Source organism: Athene noctua, chromosome 8 (genome assembly GCF_965140245.1).
Source record: "Athene noctua chromosome 8, bAthNoc1.hap1.1, whole genome shotgun sequence".
NCBI lineage: Eukaryota > Metazoa > Chordata > Aves > Strigiformes > Strigidae > Athene > Athene noctua.
The window spans coordinates 9,737,337-9,758,032 of record NC_134044.1 but is presented as its reverse complement, the minus strand read 5'-3'; the positions used below and the strand labels follow the sequence as shown (position 1 = coordinate 9,758,032).

The 20,696-nt window shown below is 40.2% G+C and overlaps 1 protein-coding gene across 7 annotated transcripts in view; it reads left to right on the top strand.

The window, feature by feature from the left end:
* PAX3 (paired box 3) overlaps positions 1-20,696 on the top strand; it is a 79,457-nt gene that overhangs the window by 27,118 nt on the left and 31,643 nt on the right. The gene's annotated exons all lie outside the window — the stretch shown is intronic.

Sequence of the window (20,696 nt, the reverse complement as noted above, 5' to 3'; positions counted from 1 at the left end):
ACCGTTGTACTGCTAGTCAAGAGCAGGTAGTCCACGTGTTTGGTGATTATTTCAATAATGTAATAATTTTGGCAACTAGTGTATGGATAGATTGTGTTTGACTTGTGCTAGTTTTGACCTGATGTGGGTCAAAATGTAGGATCTTTGCTCCTGTAATGGTACTGTAGTGTCTGTCATGGCTGTGGATGGCCATGAGATCCCTCCTGGTGGTAAAGTTGGGGCTGTGCCAGCTCTGAGGCCCTGATGTCTGTATCTTTTGCTCATGAAGCTAACAAATCTGGGAGTGCCTGGCTTGACCTGCTCCCCAGTTTTCTGTGAGGTCATGGCGTGGGGGAGGCTGCTCTGGGGCATGGTTTGGTGCAGTGAGCAGCCAGTCCCTCAGCCTCGGAGCAAGCCCTCAGGAGCAGCTTTGCCACCTCAAGCCCCGAGCATGCAGCAATCTGCTGCTCGGCTCGCTGTCCCCGCAGCCTTGCTCTTCAGCACTCTGCCTGTGTGCACGTGGAAAACATTCGCGTTACATGAGTGGAGGTGACGTATAAGTAACCGTTTCTAAATGTAGTGTGACGCAGTTTCACTTCTGATACTCTACCGAGGCTGGTGTTGCAGAGAAGTCAGCTGCGCTGTGGTTTCTAGAAGAGGAATTCAAATGGTGCAGTATGTGTTTCATTACCAGATAATAGTGTAATCTAGCCTAATGTACAGAACTGTCTGTGAACATTTGAAGAAGAGTGAAATTAACCATCTGAAATATGGAATATATAGGGAAAACACCTAACTTTTTTAAAAAAAAAATGTGTTGGAAAATGTAACACTTCCAAAACAGAAGAGCATCAGGTGTTAGAAGAACAGTTCAACTTTGGTGGTGTTTGACATTTACTGAAAGATTACTCAAGAGTTAATCCACAGTTTCTAGGGTTTTAACTAGTGTTAAAGTAGGTTTGAAAATCAAGCTAGCTCAAACCCACCTAAATTAAAGTTTCAGTAGTACCGTTACTTTAAAACAGTACAGCTGAGCAGTTTCCTAGAAGGCTGGTTGACATATGGCTTTATATTCTGAAAAAGATGCAATTTAACTGTGCTAGTGTTGGCATCAAAACTTCCAAGCCCCTTCTGTCCCTCTCCTGCAGCTGACACCTTTCTGTTCTTCTATTGCTTGTTTTTCATTACTATGTTTCTTCCCTCCACAAATGCAAGATGTTTTTCCAGTGTTTGCCAGTACCGAGTTTCCAGCTGGATGTTTAAGGTCAAAGTTCTTCACGTTCTGGTGAGTAATAAAGATTCAGAGCCAGCATCGGGGTGATGAGCGCTCTCGCTGAGCAAGGCAGGAGTAGTGTAGTGGCAGAGGGTTAAAAAAAAAAGTAAATCACAGGAAGCATCAGTAAGGGAAGGTCTTGTGACAGGTTGGATGTAGGGTTAGGCTTAAGTATATGCAATATTAATGAGAAATCCTTTTCGAAGAAGTGGGGCTAAAAATGTGGTCTGTGTTTCTCTGGGCTGTTTGTACCCCTACAACCTTCTTAGTTATGGGAGATACAGCACAATTCCCAATGTGAATGCACTTATAAGGCACTTTTACACTGTTACCAGTATAGCTAATCCTCTTTCATGGGGGGATAACTCTACTGCCATAAAACAACCTTGTATTTGTTAAGTAAGTTATTATTTCTGTGCAAAGAGAAACCTGAGTGTATAAACAATAAGTCAGAATTTACAAAGAGGACACCTGTGAACTTCTTGTTTCTGTATACTTGCATTGTGGCTGTAATTGCATTACAATATATGTTAAAGTTTCTCATTTTAATTTTATATTCTTGGTATTTTAAAGAGAAAATAGAAGACCATAGGTAGGGTTAAGAAGCTGAGTAAGTTTTCTTAGTGCGGCTTCATAGGTTTCAAATAAGCAAAACCAGCCAGTCAACCAAACAAAATCCCCAAGTATTGAAATTTAAAACAATATCGGAGACCTTTAAGCAATTAAGAAAGCATGAACACTCACACATTTTAACACAGTACTGAATGCATTAGCAAAATGTAAATCAATAAATAATTTAAGTATAGAGTTTGTTATTCCACAGGCACTAAAATGCAAACCATTGAACATGCCCTGTCAGAAAAAAAAAATAGGCAATGTTAACATGCTGATTTCTTTTCCTTGGTCTTTATTGCCAAGTCAGATTATTATTTTTTTTTTTTTTTTTTTTTAATACCTCCGGAAATAACTGTATTAAAACACTTTGTATCTTTGGTCTGAGACTGAGTGAAAGTTTAACCCCCAAAATGTTTTTTTGTGGAAGGTAGGGGAAACAAGGAGTCTGGAGCAGAGGCTGAGCTGGAGCTCTGCAAAGCTGAACCCCAGCATTTTGCAAAGGGTTAATGGCCTTATTAACACAATAGGATGTTGGTTGTTTTTTAACACATTCAGCCATATTAACTTATTTTCTGTTGCCGGGATGTTTGTGTTGTTTTTTATTTGTTTACTCTTGTTTGTTTGAACTAATCACCACTTAAGTAAAAGTCTCTTTGCCTTGCCCTGCCTCCTCTTCATGAAGCATTTAGCCATGGTGACCAGTCAGGCATAAAAACGTGCTTATCTGCAAATGAATGGCAGCTCTTTGCTTCATTAAAGCCTCTTTCTCTTTTGGCACTCGCATTGTGACCCTTTGATATTAATTCAAAGGGCAATTAAAGAATGCGGCCCATCTTTGAAGTAAAGCATTCAGGGCAAGGAATGGGATGAACCTGGGACTCTGATGGACTGTGCGTATTCAACAGGCCTTTTCAAGGCAGTTTGAAGTGACTCAAAGAAAATGGGCAGGAGAAGGTCAAAGAGAAAAAAGGGGCTAAAGAAACAGTCTGTATTTGTTCGAAGTATTAGCCAAGCAAACTGCAAATAGCAACAAAATGAAACAGTTAATAGAGCAGCCAGACAGAGGCATGTCAATCACTTAACTTGAACAGCATTGGACTAACCAAGGCTTCAGTCCACTGTGTTATCTAATTATCTTGGGAAAGCCAGTAGCTGGAAGTAATAGTATTGTATTTCTTTCTGCTTACTGCTCAGAAAAGGTGATAAATACTCACTGCTTCATAATTATTCAACATATATACATAAAGAGTGGTGGGTTGGTGGATTGTAGGCAAGCTGCTAGTAGAAAACCAACAAAAAACCCTTCGCGATTAACCTGAGATGCAGAATGTAAGCATTTGCATGTTTAAAAATCGTGTAAGGGTTCGCATATGGAGCGAGCTAAAGCACGCATGGTTTCCTCTGGAACAAACCTTAAAGACAAACACATTTACAAACCTAGGAGAGTCATTTTCGCTCTCTTTCCTCCAAATATAGTTTTAAACCACATTTAATGTTAAGGGTCAGACTTTAAACCACAGTAAACAATGAGATTAAGAGCTGAGGCTGCAACTCTCCTTTCTTAACATATGCTGTTGTACCTAAGTATTGTAGCACACATGGTATGAGATTCCTGCCTTATTTTGCCCTAACAGGGTAAATTAAGGACAAAGTTTCAGATTTGCCTCACAATTTTCTTTGTATTGTTGGTTAAATTATCCCCATGGGGCTTAATTTTCCACTGGCCTGAATTTACACATACAAAACAAATACACAATTTTATTTGCACAAATGGATGTGCCCATAAACAGGCATATTTTAAGGTCCTGGCATAAGAAAAGATTCCTGAGTTTATCTTAATAGTTGCACTAAATTGTCGCTGTTATTGAAACAAGGAGATAATAATGCATTTGCAATGTGAGAGAAGTGCTCTACTCTTGATCCAGCTGATGCAGAGAATTGTGTAATAACAGACACATGGACAGAAGTGTGTGGCGAGAACCATCTTGAAATACATGAAGTTTTACAACATTACTTAACTACTTGTATTTTTTTTTTTTAATGCATAATGGATTTTAGTTGGAAAGAGTGGCTGTTGCTTTGTATAGACAAAATCTGCTGAAAGGCTTTGTGTTGGTTTGAGCATGATGCTGCAATCACCTTTGCATAAAAGTAACTTTAGTCTCTGGCACGATCCTGTTTGGTGGAATTCCACTTGCATTAACAAGACCTAAACTGTATAACAAGATTGAGTGGTACTCTTGGATTTATTGGTATAACATAGTAAAGAATCTGTAGCAAAAAAATGCTCTACACAGATGAAACGGGCAATATACAGCACTACTTAATACATGTTTAAAAAAAATACTCCATCAACAGCTGGTAGTGGTTTACTGTGGGGGAGAAGGAAGAAATAATTTTTTTGTCACTGTTGTTGAGAAAACAAAAGCATTGGCACAGTTAAAAATCACTTTTGTTGAGATCTTGCATGCTAAATTTTAAACAGAGGGACTTTTTTTTTTTTTTTTTTTTTCCTGGCTACATTGCACCCTCCTTTGAACTTAAGTCTAACAAATAATCTAAAAGAGTATTCAGTGTGGTTGTGCTTGTATGAAGGATTCTGCCATCATACAAGAAGAAATACCAACTTTTATAGTGACCACATTTTTTTTTTTTTTAAAAGAGAAGATAAGAAGAGGAATTCCTGTATATGTCAGGCATAGCGTAGTTTCAAAGCTACATATTAATAGAAAAAATGGCACTGTGTGAGCACTTCACTGTCTAAGAATTCCAGCTGGAATAACTGTACAGAACCAATGACCTCTTTCTTTTGTATGGGTCCCTCCTGGTGTCCATAGGGTTTTATGTATAGTCTGTTGGAGTTAAATTCTTTGGTTTTAAAAGGTTCTCCCTTTACAGGAGAACTTTATTAATAGAGCCTGATGAGGATAAGCCTTTATAAAGGATCCTTCTGAATATATCGACTAATTATAATTGCATCAGCTGAAAATAGAGAGGGTTTCTAGAAGAAGCATAGAGCCTTAGCTGGTGCAAGCTGCCCTGCCCGTATCTCCAGCTGGACTTGGACCAGAGTGCATGGCAGTGGAAGTCTTGTTTGGTGTAGCTCACTAACTTTTCTAGTTTCATTGTCTCTCTCCTTTGATTTTAAGCTGTTTCCAAATACTTTTTAAAATGTCTTTCTTCTGCTGCAAATGGAAAGTGCTCTGTTCAAACTTCCTGGGTAGCTGTGTTTGCCCGGAGCAAGGAAGGTTAGTGCGTATCCCAGAGGGGTTGTTCACCCTGGTTTTGGGTAGCATACCAGTTCAATGGGCTCTGCTGATTTTAAAATTTGGAGTGTAGAACTGAAAAAGGAAGCAATAATCTTCATGTTGCGAATGGAGCAAAGGAAGGATGGCTGGATGGAGTCAGCTGAGCTGGGAAAAGAAAACAAAGCATTAAAGTCCCATGGTGTACATTACCTATTATTTGAAAACACAATAAACCACTTGGAGTTTGAATACCCTGCAGGGTCAGGATACCTGCACCAGCACCCCAGTCTCAGTCCCATGAGCTTCCAGGAGCTTTGCTTCCTCCTTAGATTTTGGTTTCAAACCAAGTGAGCCCTGGCTGCAGATCGACAGATGCAGCCCGCCAGGGCCTCACTTGGAGAGGTTATCTGTATTTGCTGCAGTTGTCTCTACTCATGGTTTAGCCCTACAGAAATCTGATCGCCTGATCCAGGGGAGCCACCAGGCCCAAAGTCCTGAAAAGACTAGTCCAAAAACCATGTTATTAGGGATACGTTCTGTTCTGGAAGCAGGAAAGAGCATTTTAGGTCTTTTCAGACACACACAGGGATTTAAAAAGAAACATAAACAAACCAACCCTTGATGATTGCTGTTTGCCTGGTAGAGTTACCTACATGCTGTGCATGTGACCGAGTCCCCTGTGTCCGTGGGGCGAGTGTGTCTCGAGGCCGAAGGCTGCCCTGGGCCGCGCCTCAATGTTAGCCAGGGAATGTGGGATGTTGGGCAAGTGCTTGGGATGCAGTGCGCAGGGGGAAGGGAGGTGCTTGGAAGCGCAAAAGTTCTCATCTGGCTATTCCACCACCCTAAATTGGAGTCTTGTTCACCCACACCAGCAAGAAGTTAAACCTGAGCATGTCTTCTACTGAACTGGCTCCTGCCTATCCTTGTTGGTGCAATTGCCTGATGTGTCCCTGCCCTTTGATTTCTTCAGTGAATGTTGGTTGGTGGTGTGTGAATCTGTTTTTTAAATGTAAAACTTAATTTTAAACTGCCTTTTCTTGGAGCTTTTGGGAAATATCTTTGCCTAGCAAGAAAACAGCAGCTCTAAGAATATAACATCATAATTGCTGAGGCTGTACTGTCTTTTATGAACAAAAATAATGGCTAGTTGCTTTGTTTTGCTAAAACCTCTCATTTGCCAGGTCCCAGTTCTCCTTCTTGAGACTGGAGGCCTTTTATTTGATGGTGTTCCTTACCAGACGCTGATTGCTATAATGCTATGTGTGCGACGTATACTTGATACATCATCTAAGCACTGGAAAGCATTCGTTCTCTTTGTGTGATCTCTTAGTCCTGATGTAAAACAGGCAGAAGTGCAGCAGTTCCTGCCATAATGTAACATGATTCCAGGAATTAGAAATTTCCATCTTGGAATGTACCAGGAAGTGGCAGCATGCCTTGGCTGGTGGGGATGGGCTGGCAGCAGGCTCCTCGCCCTCTTCTTTAGCACACAGTATGTGTATATGGCTGTTAAAATGGAAGGTACAGCGTAGGAATAGATGTATCTATAAATATAGATAAATCTACTTTTTTTTTTTTTTTTTTTTGTGGAGACACTGAAATTTCTTCTTTCAAGAAGTCTAAAAATGTTAAGCTTTGGCTAGAAACTGGCACCGAGTGCCTCAGCCGAGGGGCTGGATCCTGCTGATGTGGGAATTGATGGAAATTTTGCTAGCGGCTTTTATGGCTGTGGGATCTCATCTCAAGCATGCTGTAAAGTTTTTTGAAAAAAGTTGTGAAGCTGCAGAAATACACAGATAAATCTGAAAAGCAGTGCACAAAAGGAGGCTCTTTAGAATATATTATTGTTCATGGGGCGCTTTTTTTGAAATGTCAAGGCGCTTGAGTATTACCGGGAGTTTTACAAAGCTTGAAAACAAAGGATTAAAATCTAAAGGAGTGTCTTTAGGTTGTTTTTTGGGGGGATTTTTTGTGTGTTTTTTTTGTAATCTGGAAAACCACTAAATGAAATAAGCATCTATTTTACCCAAATTCAAGTAAGAACAAGTTAAAAAGAGAGGAAAAATGCTTAATAAAACATGATCAAAATTATTGCTACAAAATAAGTTTTTTCCACTTGCAAACAATTGACAGGGTTTAGGAATCAAGTCTGGGGTCAAAGGGTCTTGATGGCCAAGTCAAAGGGCACCCAGAGATGTATATTAATGCATGTCAGCTTCTAGATCCTAGAGTCAAGCAGTAGTTCATAAAAGAAACAAGGCATCTTAAGAAGAAGTGTTATTAGCAAACATCAGGTCAAAGTTTATCTTTGGGTCAGTGTGTATTGCAGGGTCACTCATTCACTCTCCTAACACAGGCGTTACCCTTAAAGCTGTCTTGGTGCGAGGTATTAAGGGAAAATAGAAATACGAAGTTTTAACTGGAAAAACTTAATAATTTATCAGTCCACTTTGCAAGATTGAGACTTAAATTGAGGCATCCTTAATGGAGCAAATGAAAATGGGGATTGTAGTTAAATTATTTTTATTTTTTTTCTTTCTTTTAAAATCAAAAGCTAAAACATACATTTGTATGGACATACAGGATTCTCAGCAATGTCTTTGCCCTCTTTCCTGAGTCAGTAGAGTTGATGCTATAGGGGACAGACATGGTTTTCTTTTGAAAGAACCAGTATAGCCAACGTCAAACCCTTTGATGTGGAGGTATTGTAAATCTTTCCACGTGATTCTTCCTGGAAGCCATGCATTTCCTAAGAAGCGTGTTGACCAGTTCATCCCATTTACAACGCTACTTCTGCAGCTCTGCTTTCTCCTCTTCCCACCGCCTTGGGTGTGGGAACCCCGGCGCCCAGGGCAGCCGCGGCCGGGGGCGCTCCGCCACTCAGACCTGGAGGAATGCTCCCGCTGTGCCGGAGCACACAAAGGCTGCCTACTTGCTTTGACAAGCCCATGCTGCAGAAAATCCTTGCAATCTTTTGTGTTTTGTGGTGTTGACTTATTTTAGTTCCACGCTAAGATGCTCTCCATTGAAACAAGCAAAAAAAAAAAAAAAAAAAGTGGAATACGGTTCTTTTAAATACTGTTATTCTGATGCCTGTAGGAGGCACTTTGCCTGACTTTCTAAAAAGATTGGTTTGAACGGTGCAATTTTGGTTATGCTTTGGAGGGGATGAGAAAAGCATAGTTGTAGGAATAATAAATATGACTGTCCAATAAAGCCAATTACGTTTGCACTGAATGGCTATTAAAATATAATGTGCAATGATAACAATGTATTTCTGAGAACCAATGTGACAAGAAGTGACAGAAAAGAGATTATCTGCTAGGTTTTTACTTGTGTAGCATGAATATTGTAGCCCTGAATTGTGCATTTAGTACATAACATGGTGCACTGGAAAGTTCTAAACTCCAGAGACATCAATTAGCATAATGGTAAGCCTTGGTGTGTTCATGAAAACAGTAATGTTTGCTGCTCTTCAGTGCAGTTATGCCAGAATAGTTCCAGCCTCTTAATTAAATATTTTGGTAAATATTTCTGAATCTTGTGTTAGTAAAATATATGAGGCAAGTCATAAGAAAAAAGCTTGAGCTGTAACAGACGAGCTTCAATGTTTTTTAGACAGAATGCATTTCCTGTCGGGCCCTGGCAGTTGGACAAAACGGACGTTTCTTGGGAGAACATCATATTTGCTAGGAGAAGTTTCCTGTCTCTAGCTGGAATTCCTGACTGGAAGCAGGGGGGGAAAAAGTGCCTCTTCTGCCTGCCATGAGCAGGGCAGCTCCCTGCCTCAAGGAAGGGATGTGTTTTGCTGGTGCTGAGGGAAAAGATGTAACCAGACCTCTCTGGGTCCTCTGAGTTCCTCCGCCTGCATAACTACCATCTATTGGGCATTAGGATGCTTGCTTGGAGTGTGGGAGACCCAAGTTGAAATGCTTGGGGCATGTTTGGGTGTGTGTATGTATGTAGGACTGATGGGGTTTTGTTTGGTTGTTTTTTGATCTGTTTGTTTTTAAGCACTCACTGAACCTTTTGAAGAGTGGAAATGGAGAAGGAGCTACTGGTCTCAGAGACTGTCCAGTGCACTCCACTCTAAAGCATCCTGAATGAGTGCCACAACCACATGCCTCTCCTTCTAGAGACAGATGATTCCCTCTCTCTTTCCATTTTTCACAAAAGACTAACAAGATTTTGTTTTTCCGCTAGCGTCAAATGGGGGAGGCAGGGGGGAGAAAGCTTGGACAGAGAAACGTGAAACAAGAAGAGCAAATATTCCTTTCCTCACCAAGTTGCAACCATGGTCTGAAAGCATGAAATGACATCAATTAGAAACATACCCAAACGACAGAGCAGCCGAACCTTTGCTGGTATAATCTGTCATGGCTCCACTGAAGTTAATTTGAAAGTCTGTCTGTTCCTAAATAGGTGCAAAGGCCTTCCAATGAATTGTGTGTTACCATAGGAAATCATATTAAAGGGAATGGCATTTTAGGAGCCTGCAAGTCATCACTTTTAATGGTAGCTGCATTCAGTTTGATATAAACACTCAAAAGAGTTTGTAAAATTGACCTTAACTTTGTTTGTGAGAATATCTGTGCTGCTAAACTGTGAGTTTAAGCCCTGTAAAATACTTTGTGCTAGAGCCTGTTTCTGATGGCGTTCTGCTAATTAACGAGAGCTGAGTGCTCACCCTGAGTCATGGGAACAGACTCCTGAAATGATGCTGTACACGGGGTGCAAAATTCAGAAAACCAAAAGTTTGTTTAGTGTGTTGGTGGACTCGAGGGCTGAGGATGAGGGTGGGAATCTTGGCTCCTTCATCAGCTCAGCAGAATTAAATTTACTTCTAATTCTTTCTCCTTTCTTGTTGCAAAAATTAACCAAATAAACCCTTGGATTTATCAGAGAAGCATTAGGAGCGTATCTTGCTCCTAAGGAAGCTGATGGCAACATCGGTTTACTGCAAGATGATGTCCACTAATGTAATAAACAATTATTTTAAAAGAGGAAAACAACTGAATGCCAATTAAGACAAGCATCAGAATGCCAATGTTCCATTTTTCCACTGTACAGAGGATGATTTATGGCCAAAGAATTACTTTTGAAATTGTTTTGAATTCTGCCATTTAATTTATTAAATGAATCCTTCTCAGGAACTTGATTGCTAATTCACTTTAATTTAAAAAAGCCCCACTGTCTTCTTTGGATGTAGGCAGAGCCCTCAGGGGTCTATAAAACTGTCAATATGGCTGTTAATTTGGGTCTTCTTTTTTCCTTATGGCATAAAGCTTAATTGTGAGAGCTGGGAAGATGCCATGATTTTGGTTTTCAGGGACTCAAACAGTGTCTTTTAGGTTCAGATCCCAATAGAAGTCATAGGAGCCCTCCTGCTGCTGCTGACATGTCAAGTTGGAAAAGCTGCAAAACTCTGGGGAGGAGCGGGGGTTTGTTGAAAGTGAGTCCCACCTGGTTTTCATGCTGGAATGGGAGATGGACAAGAACCAAGTGCCTTAGTCTAAATGTCCCTCAGCTTTGGGTGGGTCTGGATCCAGATCAGGATCTGAACTTTTTGTGCCTCAGGCTTGTCTCTAATTGAATCCATGCAAAACCACACATTTCACATGACTTTGATGCAAAACCATAAATAGGCCCATTTTTTTTTATTCAAAACAAAGTCCAGGCTTGCTTAGAAAGATCACAAACCTTCTACTGAACCTTGACGTTCCCAGGTTGTAATGAAAATTCTAGTCTCCAATGCAGTAATGTTCCTGGAGGGGATGATACTTGTTTTTGTCATTCCAGTTAAATGTGTGACTGTTCTGAGACAGGCAATGATGTCCCACTTGTTGCGAGTTGGTCAGAAGATGGTCTGGACTCTTTCTCCTGCAGACTCTGATTTTAATTATTTTTCTTGGGTTAGATCCTGATCAAAAAATCTCAGTGGCACTTAGACTGGTTCTCCATCCTTGTATGGAACAATATAGGAAAGATTCTGAGTGACATGGGATTGAAAAAGCAAGACAAAGATGACCATGGAAGCTTGAATGAGATTCTATTTTGATTGAACCACTTTTGGAAACTTTTTTCCTGAGCAGTTAAATTGGGAACAAAAAAAAAAAAATCTGGAGGTTTGTATTATGCAAAACAATTCTGATGTTTGAAAGAGACTTTCAAAACAGTGCAAGGATTTTAGCAATACAGATTCTGGTACCTTAGCAGAACAGCATGGCTGTTATTAATGTTAATGACAGCACGCCCTTCTTTGAAGTTTGCCACCTGAGCATTCACTGTGAAGATATCCACTGCACATACTGGTTAATTCATTTTTATATGATGATATATGTTAGAACTAAGTGAATGTTGTCCAGAGGACAGCCTGGGTCAAAGTTTGTTTGCAAGGTATAATTTTGTAACTGCCCTTAGACCACGATGTGAAAAGTCTAGCTGGAGTGTCTGAATAAGGTAATTGTCACTAAAAACATCAGAAATGTTTCCAGGCAATCTGTTGCTCAGCCACTTGTTGTTATTTGCATTGCTATGGTAAACAGGAGCCCTGCTCACAGACTGCCACTGTGCTGGGAGCTGTACCAACACAGATCTTGAGATGTCCCTGCGAAAAGGATCTAATGATCTAAGCACATGACAGTGTGCAGACGTGTTCAGACTTTAAAGCAGGCAGGGAGGCTCTTGAACTCTGTGATGAGCAGTGGTCTCAGCCCGCTGATACCCAAACCACAGCAGGATGTTGGTAAGCTGTCACAGCAATGAAGCCCCTCTGTTTATTCCTGTCTAATTTGAGGGTCACTGTAACAACAAACGCTCTAGGCTTCTGCTGTGAGCCTAAAGATGCAACATTATGTGCTACCAGGGACAGAGAAACACTGATCGCTTGGCCAACAGCAGATGAAGGCAAAATAGTTTGCAGATAGGGTCCTCACAGGGTACCTCTTTTGCACTTGTTTCTGTGGTTTGTGATCCCCTTGGGCACTGTTAAACCTGGGACCCTGGCTCTCCTTACCCTGCTTCGCTAACAATAAAAAGGAAGCCACTTAGAAAAGCTGCAAAGAGCTCATTTCTCAGTTGATCTCTGTTTTCCTTTGCAGACATAGGAGGCTGGCTGGGAGCATGTGGCTTTTATTCTTTTCTGTCTCTCTGCTATTGTGCAGAGTTCATTCTGGCAGGCTCCCCATACGCATCTGGGGCATCTGTCAGGCCCTATCGCTGGGCTCTGTCCGGGACTGGGTTGCAGGCCAAGTTTTGACTTCCTAATCTGTATTTAACACTTTGATGTGGCTCTCAGCAGGAATTGACCCAAGGCAGACAGAGAATTGCATCTCACAATCCATAGGGTGTGAATTGAGGGGAAAAAAAATATAAATTATAAATTTGCTGTCAAATAAAAAAAAGTGCACACTTTTTGCTGAAATTCAGTGGGTGTCTTTTTTAAGCCTCCTAGAAAAGCCCACCAAAATATGTACTGCTTGTCTACGTAGGTAGGGAGAGGCAGGCTGTGTGTCAGCGGTTGCACTTCATCCAGTACTCATCACGGCAGTATTTCTATTTCAGGCTGGATTTACAAGCCAAGGTATGGCTCACAGGCAGCCAAACCCAAGTTCTCATTTTAGGACCTGTTATGGTTTCGTATGGTGGTAGGCAAATGCCAAGCACCCTGGAGCTGTGAAGAGTCTGCTTTCAAGAAACCCTCTTGCTTTTGAGCGTGTATTACGAGTATTTCAGTGTTTTCAGGAGACATTGGAAACAAGGAGAACTACATTTATTTGCATCTAAGAAAGCTCGCTCATTACATGTTTTGCAGTGGAGCTATTAAGACTCTCGCTTGTGGTATTACTGGGCACCCAGCATCACATGTATGAGTCTTGGCAGGCTGTGGCGCTCTTAGTCGTGTACAAGTGGAACAATCAGGGACTCAGCTCAGTGGTGCCATACCACTGGAAGGCAAGATGAAGCAGGAGTCAAAATTTTTATAGTTGACGTAAAGATTTTCCCAGATGCGCACACACACCCCACCCCACCCCCTTCCCTCTGTAATGTTGAGGACCTCTGGGAAACAAAGAGAACCTTTAAATAGATGCTATCAATTAACCCTACAGCCTATTTAAGATAGCTGATTTTACAGAGATGAAAGATTGTAGCTAAGGAACTAGGCATTTTAACAACTTTTCCAAATTCATATGTTTGCATTTTGGTGATTTTTTTTCTAGTTCTGACATTGCAAGTCTGTTTGGGACACTTTCACTGTTTTCTTAAGGAATTTCCCTGTTTCTGGAGGGTAAAATCATCAGCTTTAATGAAACCATTGATTTTCAGTGTGTGGGAGATCATCTAATGATGAATTCGTCTTTATGCTCCAAAAAAAAGCACAGACTGTTTCACTGGGTTTCCATCTGGGTAAAAGAACTAAATTAAAGGCCATCTACCTTGTGACTTCTGTGTGTGAAAGTCACCTGTGGTGACTGAGGACTACATTCGAGTCTAGAGGCTGGATCCAAAGAACATTGAAACAATGAGGTTTGCATCTAATCCTTGGGATGAAGAACTAGCTTCTTCAGTGGGGATGGCAAGGAGCAAATGAGTGATAGTATGAGTGGTTTTGTACCTTATACGACTTAAATACTTTCTGTTTAGGCAATCATGTCACTTTAGGTTACTGAAACTCCAGGTGCTTTTGTTGTAGGGACACTACAGGCAATGTTCATGTATCACGGTACTGTGTTGATTTGTGTGCTTGGAATAACAAAGATCCTACAGCACACCTCTGTCTATAAAGCTAAATCTGCCTTCTAGTCTCTCTGTTTTCATACCAGATGATTGTTACTGTCACTCTTAACGGAAGGTGTGATTTGTATTTTTACACATGCATGCACCATTTGCAGATTATGCCCTACTGTGTATGCACTTACACGTTTACTCTGTGCATAAGGTGTGCCACTAGTGTATTTTGGCTGTGACAAGGATCTGCATGTTGAGGATAATGTGTGTAGCATATTCTGAGCTCTTAAGTCTCTGGAAGCTGAGACAGCAAAATATGCAACTCCTCTCATCCATGGTAGGAAAGATTAGATTTGAGAGTGCTTAATAATATGTAGAATTTTTTTCTGACAGGTGTGTCAGCAAGTGCAGTACTGCAGAGGTCTGAGACATTTTGTTACCCCTTAACACCTTGCATGGTACAAGAGTGAAGAGCAGTAAGCTCAATTTGGAAACAGCAAGGCAGGGTGAGATGGCGGAAAATCATGGAAAATAATCAGAAGGTAGTGAGAACTGGGGATCTGGCACCTTGAGTTGCATGTCTTAGGTGTTGGACCCAGGAGGCTGTTAATTGCAGGTGGGATGCAGGAGTTCTCCTGCATGCTTGACATGTAGCAGAGGTATAGAATTGGATCTATGCTTCTTCACAGCTATTAATAAATACAGGGTAGATTAGCTAAATGGCCCAAAGCAGCCTCAAATCTATGAGACTGTTAGAAACTGAACAAATATTTAAGCCCCAGTCTAAAATTTTATCCCTCTGCTCAGGCTCTTCAATATTTTTGTTTATTTAAAGGCTTACTTAAAACTTTTGAGGCAAATCCCTGGACCTTCTTATATTCCACTATGGTGCACTGTGGCAGAGAAAGTTGAGAAATGGACAACAGACATAGCAGCAATTGAAACTCTAATTTTAATTATTCATATTAATAATTAAAAAAAAAAAAAGAAGACCAAACCACTCCTCCCCCTCTCCCTCCCAAAGGAAAAAAAAAAAGAGGGGGAGGGCAAAAACCCCCCTGAAAACCTTCATGACAACCCTGAGTGCCAAAGCTGTGCAGTAGCTGGGGCTGACTGAGCCCACAGCCCAGGCAGTGCTGGGAGCAGTTGGGAGCCAGCAGCTGTTTCACAGACAGTGCTCTTGGGGACTGCCGTTGTCCATGGGTTAAATAAAGGCTGAGTAACACTGGTGTAGACAGGTCTTTAAATGCCTGTGGGAATTAATTTTAGAATAACCTAAGTGTGTAAAATCATAGTTCCTTTTAAACAGCTTCAAAATGCAAACTACCATGGGGAAGTCTGCTAAAATTAATATAGTGAAGGCAGTAGTTAAGCTAACATTTTATATTGGCATAATAAGTATGATGTAAGTTGTGCTCCACGTGCACCATGGGTTGCATGCTCGTCAACACACATTTCATTTCTTATTGTTTTAAATCTCTTTTAATGTCAGAGTCATATAAAAAGGCTTGATATCAATGAAAACATTATTTCATTTTGATTCCCGAACAAGTATTTTTTCAAAATATATAATATCAGGGGGGGTGGGTTGAGGGGTGGGAATCAAGAGTCAAAGTATATTTTGTAATGTTAGTGTCCAAGCAAAGCCTACACGATATACCAACAGGCACCCTGCCGTGTATGGAGGAATAGTTCAGAAAGCCAGTCCACCTATCTTGCAAAATTTGGTGCAGAGTTACTTTTTCAGTTTTTGTGGCTGCTAATAATTCAGAGAGACAGTTATAAATTTATTGTTAATATCTGTAGAAGTTTCAAAGCAGATGATATAAATGTATGTATGTTTAGTCAAATAATTCTTGACATCTCTACCATTAAGCATTCACCAAAAACCATTGTTCTTGTAGGTTTTCAAGAGCATTTATCAGCATCTATCAACAAGTAGTAAATGAGAGCAAATGTACGGGAATTCCATATGTCTGTGGTGTAGAGAATGGATCTAGAGTGACTCGCAGCTGGACACCTTTTCCATGCTGTAAAGGTGCTGCAGGGCTGGCTGCAGCCCAGCACGGCATGTCAATCCCTTCTGTTTGACTGCTCTGAGGCTGACTGATGTTGGGCTTTGTTCTGGTTTTCTTATTGGACTGAAGAACTGTGAGTTTTCTTTGGAAATTAAGCTTTCCATGTTACTTTTCAACAGATAGCAAGCTGTATACCTTGCTTCATTATTAGCAAATCATAGTGGTAATCTCTTTATAGTGCTGTGTGTGTCCATGGAACTCTTTTTTTTATTTCTTAATCACCCCAATTTCAATTGTTTCAATGCCTGCTTAGAAGTAGAAAATGTCTTTAATTTCTCATGTCCATTTAGTATTTCTAATATGGCAATGGTATGGTCAGGTGGCATCTACGAGCTCTAATAGCTTTGCAAGGTTGGTTTGCTCATGTTTCACAGAACCAGAGAAGTTTGGGTTATGAGTAGGTGTTGCACCATGAGCTCTCACATTACAGTCACTGGGAAGGGTAATTAAAGGATGATGCCAGGAGCTCACTGACACACAAACTCGACAAGCAAGAGACAAGGAGAATCTGCAGGTGACTGGCTCTTGGATGGACTCAAGTTAATTACTGTAACAGCATCACAGGCACTAAAATAAATGAAACAGCATTGTGTGCTTTAGGGAGTCTCGTGCACGAAGGACTCCTGTGTACCCTGTGCTGGCACCCAAGGCAGGAGCTGGGAATAAAAAACCCCGTGGGAAGTAACACAAAGAGTTGCTGAGCACTCTACTGCTATCCCATTGTAGGGTCCTTTCATCCCAAATACTGGAACAACCATAAAGGCAGAGACTGCCTTTGACCAGTGGCACCAGAGGGCTCAGTACCCCGTAGGACCAGGTCCCATGACAGAAGATGATGGATTTTGAGGTCAGCACCCCAATTCTTATGTAGTTGTGATGGGAGTGACCTTGAATTACTAACAGATTTGACTAAAAAAGAAGCCTTTGGCAGGAGTAGGTAGACCTTGGAAAATGAATCACAGGAGAAATATCTGGTGAAAAATATAATCTTTTTAATGGACTGAAGTCTGGAAAATGAAAGAAAAGTCAGCATTGTAGTTTCCTTTCACAAAAAACCCAGCAATCTTCTGCAAAGTTAAGTGATTTCTAGAGGAAATGGAGTATTCAATGACAAAATCCAGTATTCTGTTTTTGGTTTTTTTTTTTTTTTTTTTTTTTTTTTTTTGTGTGTGTGTGTGTGGGTTTGTTGTTGGTTTGTTGGGGTTTTTTTAAGTCTAGAAATATTTTGGCCATTCCAAGTCCTGAGAATGATAAATCGAATTGTCATTATAACTCAGTTTAGCTGTACTGTAGGTAAAAGTGGCTTGAGGGGTGGTCCGGCTGCAGCTGGGAGTTTAAGAAGAGATGATAGCCTTGATGTCCCATAGAGACTTTGAGGACTGTAATGTTGACATTGGGGTGAAGCTATCTACAACAGTTTTGCTCTGTCAGTGTTTGTCTGTTTTGAATCAAGGATGGTATTAATTCAGGTGCTAGAACTAGTTGAGAGAGAGAGTAAATGTATTAAAGCATTCTCAAAATTTTTTACCTTAAGCATCTGTACAGTTTCTTTTTTCTTCAAAATGTTTTAGCAATGTTATGAGTTGGTGAAAACCCAGTGAAGCAATGCAGAGCTGTTTTTGAAAAATACTTGTTAGCTTTTGGTGTGCCCGGTAAGTTTGATCAGCTTGTATAACTTCAGGAGATTCATTTAAATGCTCTAATTGCAAAAGATTGAGCTAAATAAATATGTAGATTTTTTTTTTCTTCTGAAGAATCCACACAGCGTACACAGTAAAAGATTGCTGACAGCTCAATTATTTGCGGTGTTTTAACTCACTAATACAGTCTCATTATTTATCCAGAGACTCCTTCATTTGCTTTATTTAATTTTTCAGCTTACAAATTCCATCTCCCAAGATACTCAGTGTTTTCAGTCTTAATTTTCTCTTCCATCAGCTGATACCAGCTTGAAGACATGATGCCAATCCTTTCTTAGTATGTTCTGGGATTTGTACAAGAGAGATTTAGCTTTCTTATTAACTTTACTCTTAAGTCTCCCTGTCTTTTAAAATATTGCCTAAAATGTCAACTTCCTAAAGGTTGTTGAGAGCAAACTTCATTTGGATTTGAGTATTTAGTTTCCCTCGCCTTTTTCTAAGTTTAGAAGGCAAAGTTGTGGTTTTTGTTTTTTTTTTTTTTGAGTTATCTGGAAGTTTTGCCTTGAAATCTCCTGGTGTTTTTTTAAGTGAGAAGACAAGATGTTTCAATGCTTAAATATAGTACTTGTGTTTGCAACATTACCATGGATCCTCCCTGGGAAGGGTTGGAAAAGCCCCCAGATGTGGGCACTCGTGAGCTCCCGGTGAAAATCGATGGGATGTGCTTGTGACTCCTCTTCATGCTTTTCAAAAAGCCCTCCTCTCCCAGTCAATAAGCTGTATTCACAGTCGGTCCGGGGTGACTCAGAGTCCAGTGACAGTGTGATTGTACGGGTTGGTGCTGGAGCGCTTTGTTGTGCCTGGGGTTATCACAGTGCCAGCTCCTTGCTGAACTCCTTCCCTGGATCCAGTAGGAGCTATGAGAGAGATTGAGCAAGGGCCAAAGCTTGCCTGGATCCAGTTTTGCTCTTATACTGGTGGAAACACTTTGAGGCCAGTGAATAGAAACCATATGAATTCAGCAAGGCAGTCTTGTCTTCGTGGGGAAAACTGTAGCAATTTAACTTTCATTTAGTCATGAAACCCGAGCTAACCCTTATGTGGGCACCAACCTCTGAAACCATGGGGAAACCTCCCACAGACTACATGAGTTTTACCAAACACATTATTTGAGGTTTTGGGGGTTTCTTGTTATTTTTCAGGTAGTGCAACTGTTCAGGTAAGTCTGGGTAAGGGTCTGGCTTGCCCTGATCTGTGTGACAGTTCCCTGAGCTATACACACACATGTCTGTGTACTACCTGTACAATAGGATTTGAGTGGTAACTGCAGTTTCTTTATATTTGGTTTGCAATATAAAATAATGCTAATGATAATAATTCCCAGTGCAAATTTACAGCAGTAATTTTGAAACTTGGGAGCTGGATCAGGCCCACGTGCAAAGCTGTTAAGTACTTTAATGTTACTTGTATTAACAAAACAAATCTCTTTTTGGAAGAGGAGGTGGGGGAATAAGAAGAGATTTTTGTAGTTGTATTTGCAGTTTCCTCTTCCCTTCCTTTCACTCTAGAAATTCTTTATCCTTTCATGCACAGTTGAGAATTAGCCATTTATTCTTAGTGCTGGCGATGCAGTCTTTGATATTTAAAATGGAATGTGTTCCTTTTTGATGCTCTGTGGTTTTGAATGAAGTACATGCTAGTAGATTAATGGTGCAGAACAGTTAGACACTGGCCATTTTTTTTTTCCTTTCTATATTATTTCATCATTCCAAAAAAAGAATTAAATACAATTTTAAAAAGAGCCTGTGAATTGTCTATCACTTGTGCGGTGAAATTGTTTTCACAGTGTTGTCATTCTCTTCTAAGTTGAAATCATTGAATAGCTATGAGCTGTCACATTTTTTGTAAGTTATAACTGCATCAAGCTGTGCTGACAAAATGTCCCTGCATAACTGTTAATATGCATTGTCATTTTAAGCATGAAACAGTTTAGCTAATGATTTATCTCTTATAATGCAGCACTTGGGGCAGCTGTATGATTTGTCTCTTTAGCAAGTCAAGTAATTTCTTTAACAAAATGTTAAGCACAGATGGGCCATAGGCTGTCAGTTAACCATTATTGTCCATGCATCTGCTTGCCTTCAATGCACTGTTTTATGTATTCAGCCACTTACTTAGGCACAGCTCTCTGAAAAGCGGAACCTACTCTGATTGGCAAATAAAATGTTCATTTGTCTCTTCTTCCTATTGTTTTGTTTTGGTAACACATGTCAGCAGCTCAATTACCCAGTTCATTAACAGCTCCCAATGGACATGATGGCCAACCCATGATAAGGAGGGCGATTGTGGCACATATGGTCAATAATAGCCTGTCTCTTGGTAATTGTAAATAAAAGTCACTGTTGGCCATTTCCTTTTACTGCAGCTACTGTTTTCCTTTTCACTTTGCTGTACAAAGCACATTTCTCTATGTGAATCAGCCCAAACAAAATAAAAATACCATCCGCTTCTCTCAAGAAGATCACTTTTATCACTGTCGTGGTGGTTGTTCCCTTTCTGTGCTGACTTTCCAGTTTAGAGCTCAGAGCTCAGATGGAGTTGATATTTTCCAATACCAGTAACCGATTAATTACTTTTATTAATCAGTTTATTTAAGAAGCAACAACTTTTTCTCCCTATTACTCACTCCAGACTTTACAAAAGGGCCTGTGGAATTTAAAAAAAAAGGCATTTACAATGTTTTTGTAAGTATGCCCTTTGCAAATAGCATCAGTTTTCAAAGGAGTAATTGAAGTGTGACTTAATCCTTGTTAGATGAGCGATATTTATGTCTGGAACAGAGGCTTGCTTTTTGGTTTCATTTCTTGGTTTTTGATATAGTCAAAATGCTGGTAGAAAGGATTAAAATCAATTTTACTACTTATGAGTACTTCACATCCTACTAGGTATTCTATTGCTTTCTAGCAAGATTGAGAATTTTTTTGTATATTTGCTGATCCTAAATTTTCACTTTTAACAGGGAAATGGAAGCATGTAGCAGCATTAGCGTGTCCTATCTTAACCCCACTGAGAAAACTTTTGTGGCTTCTTGTTCTTTATGTTTCTTGAAATTTGCTTTTCCTTTTGTTCTTAAAGA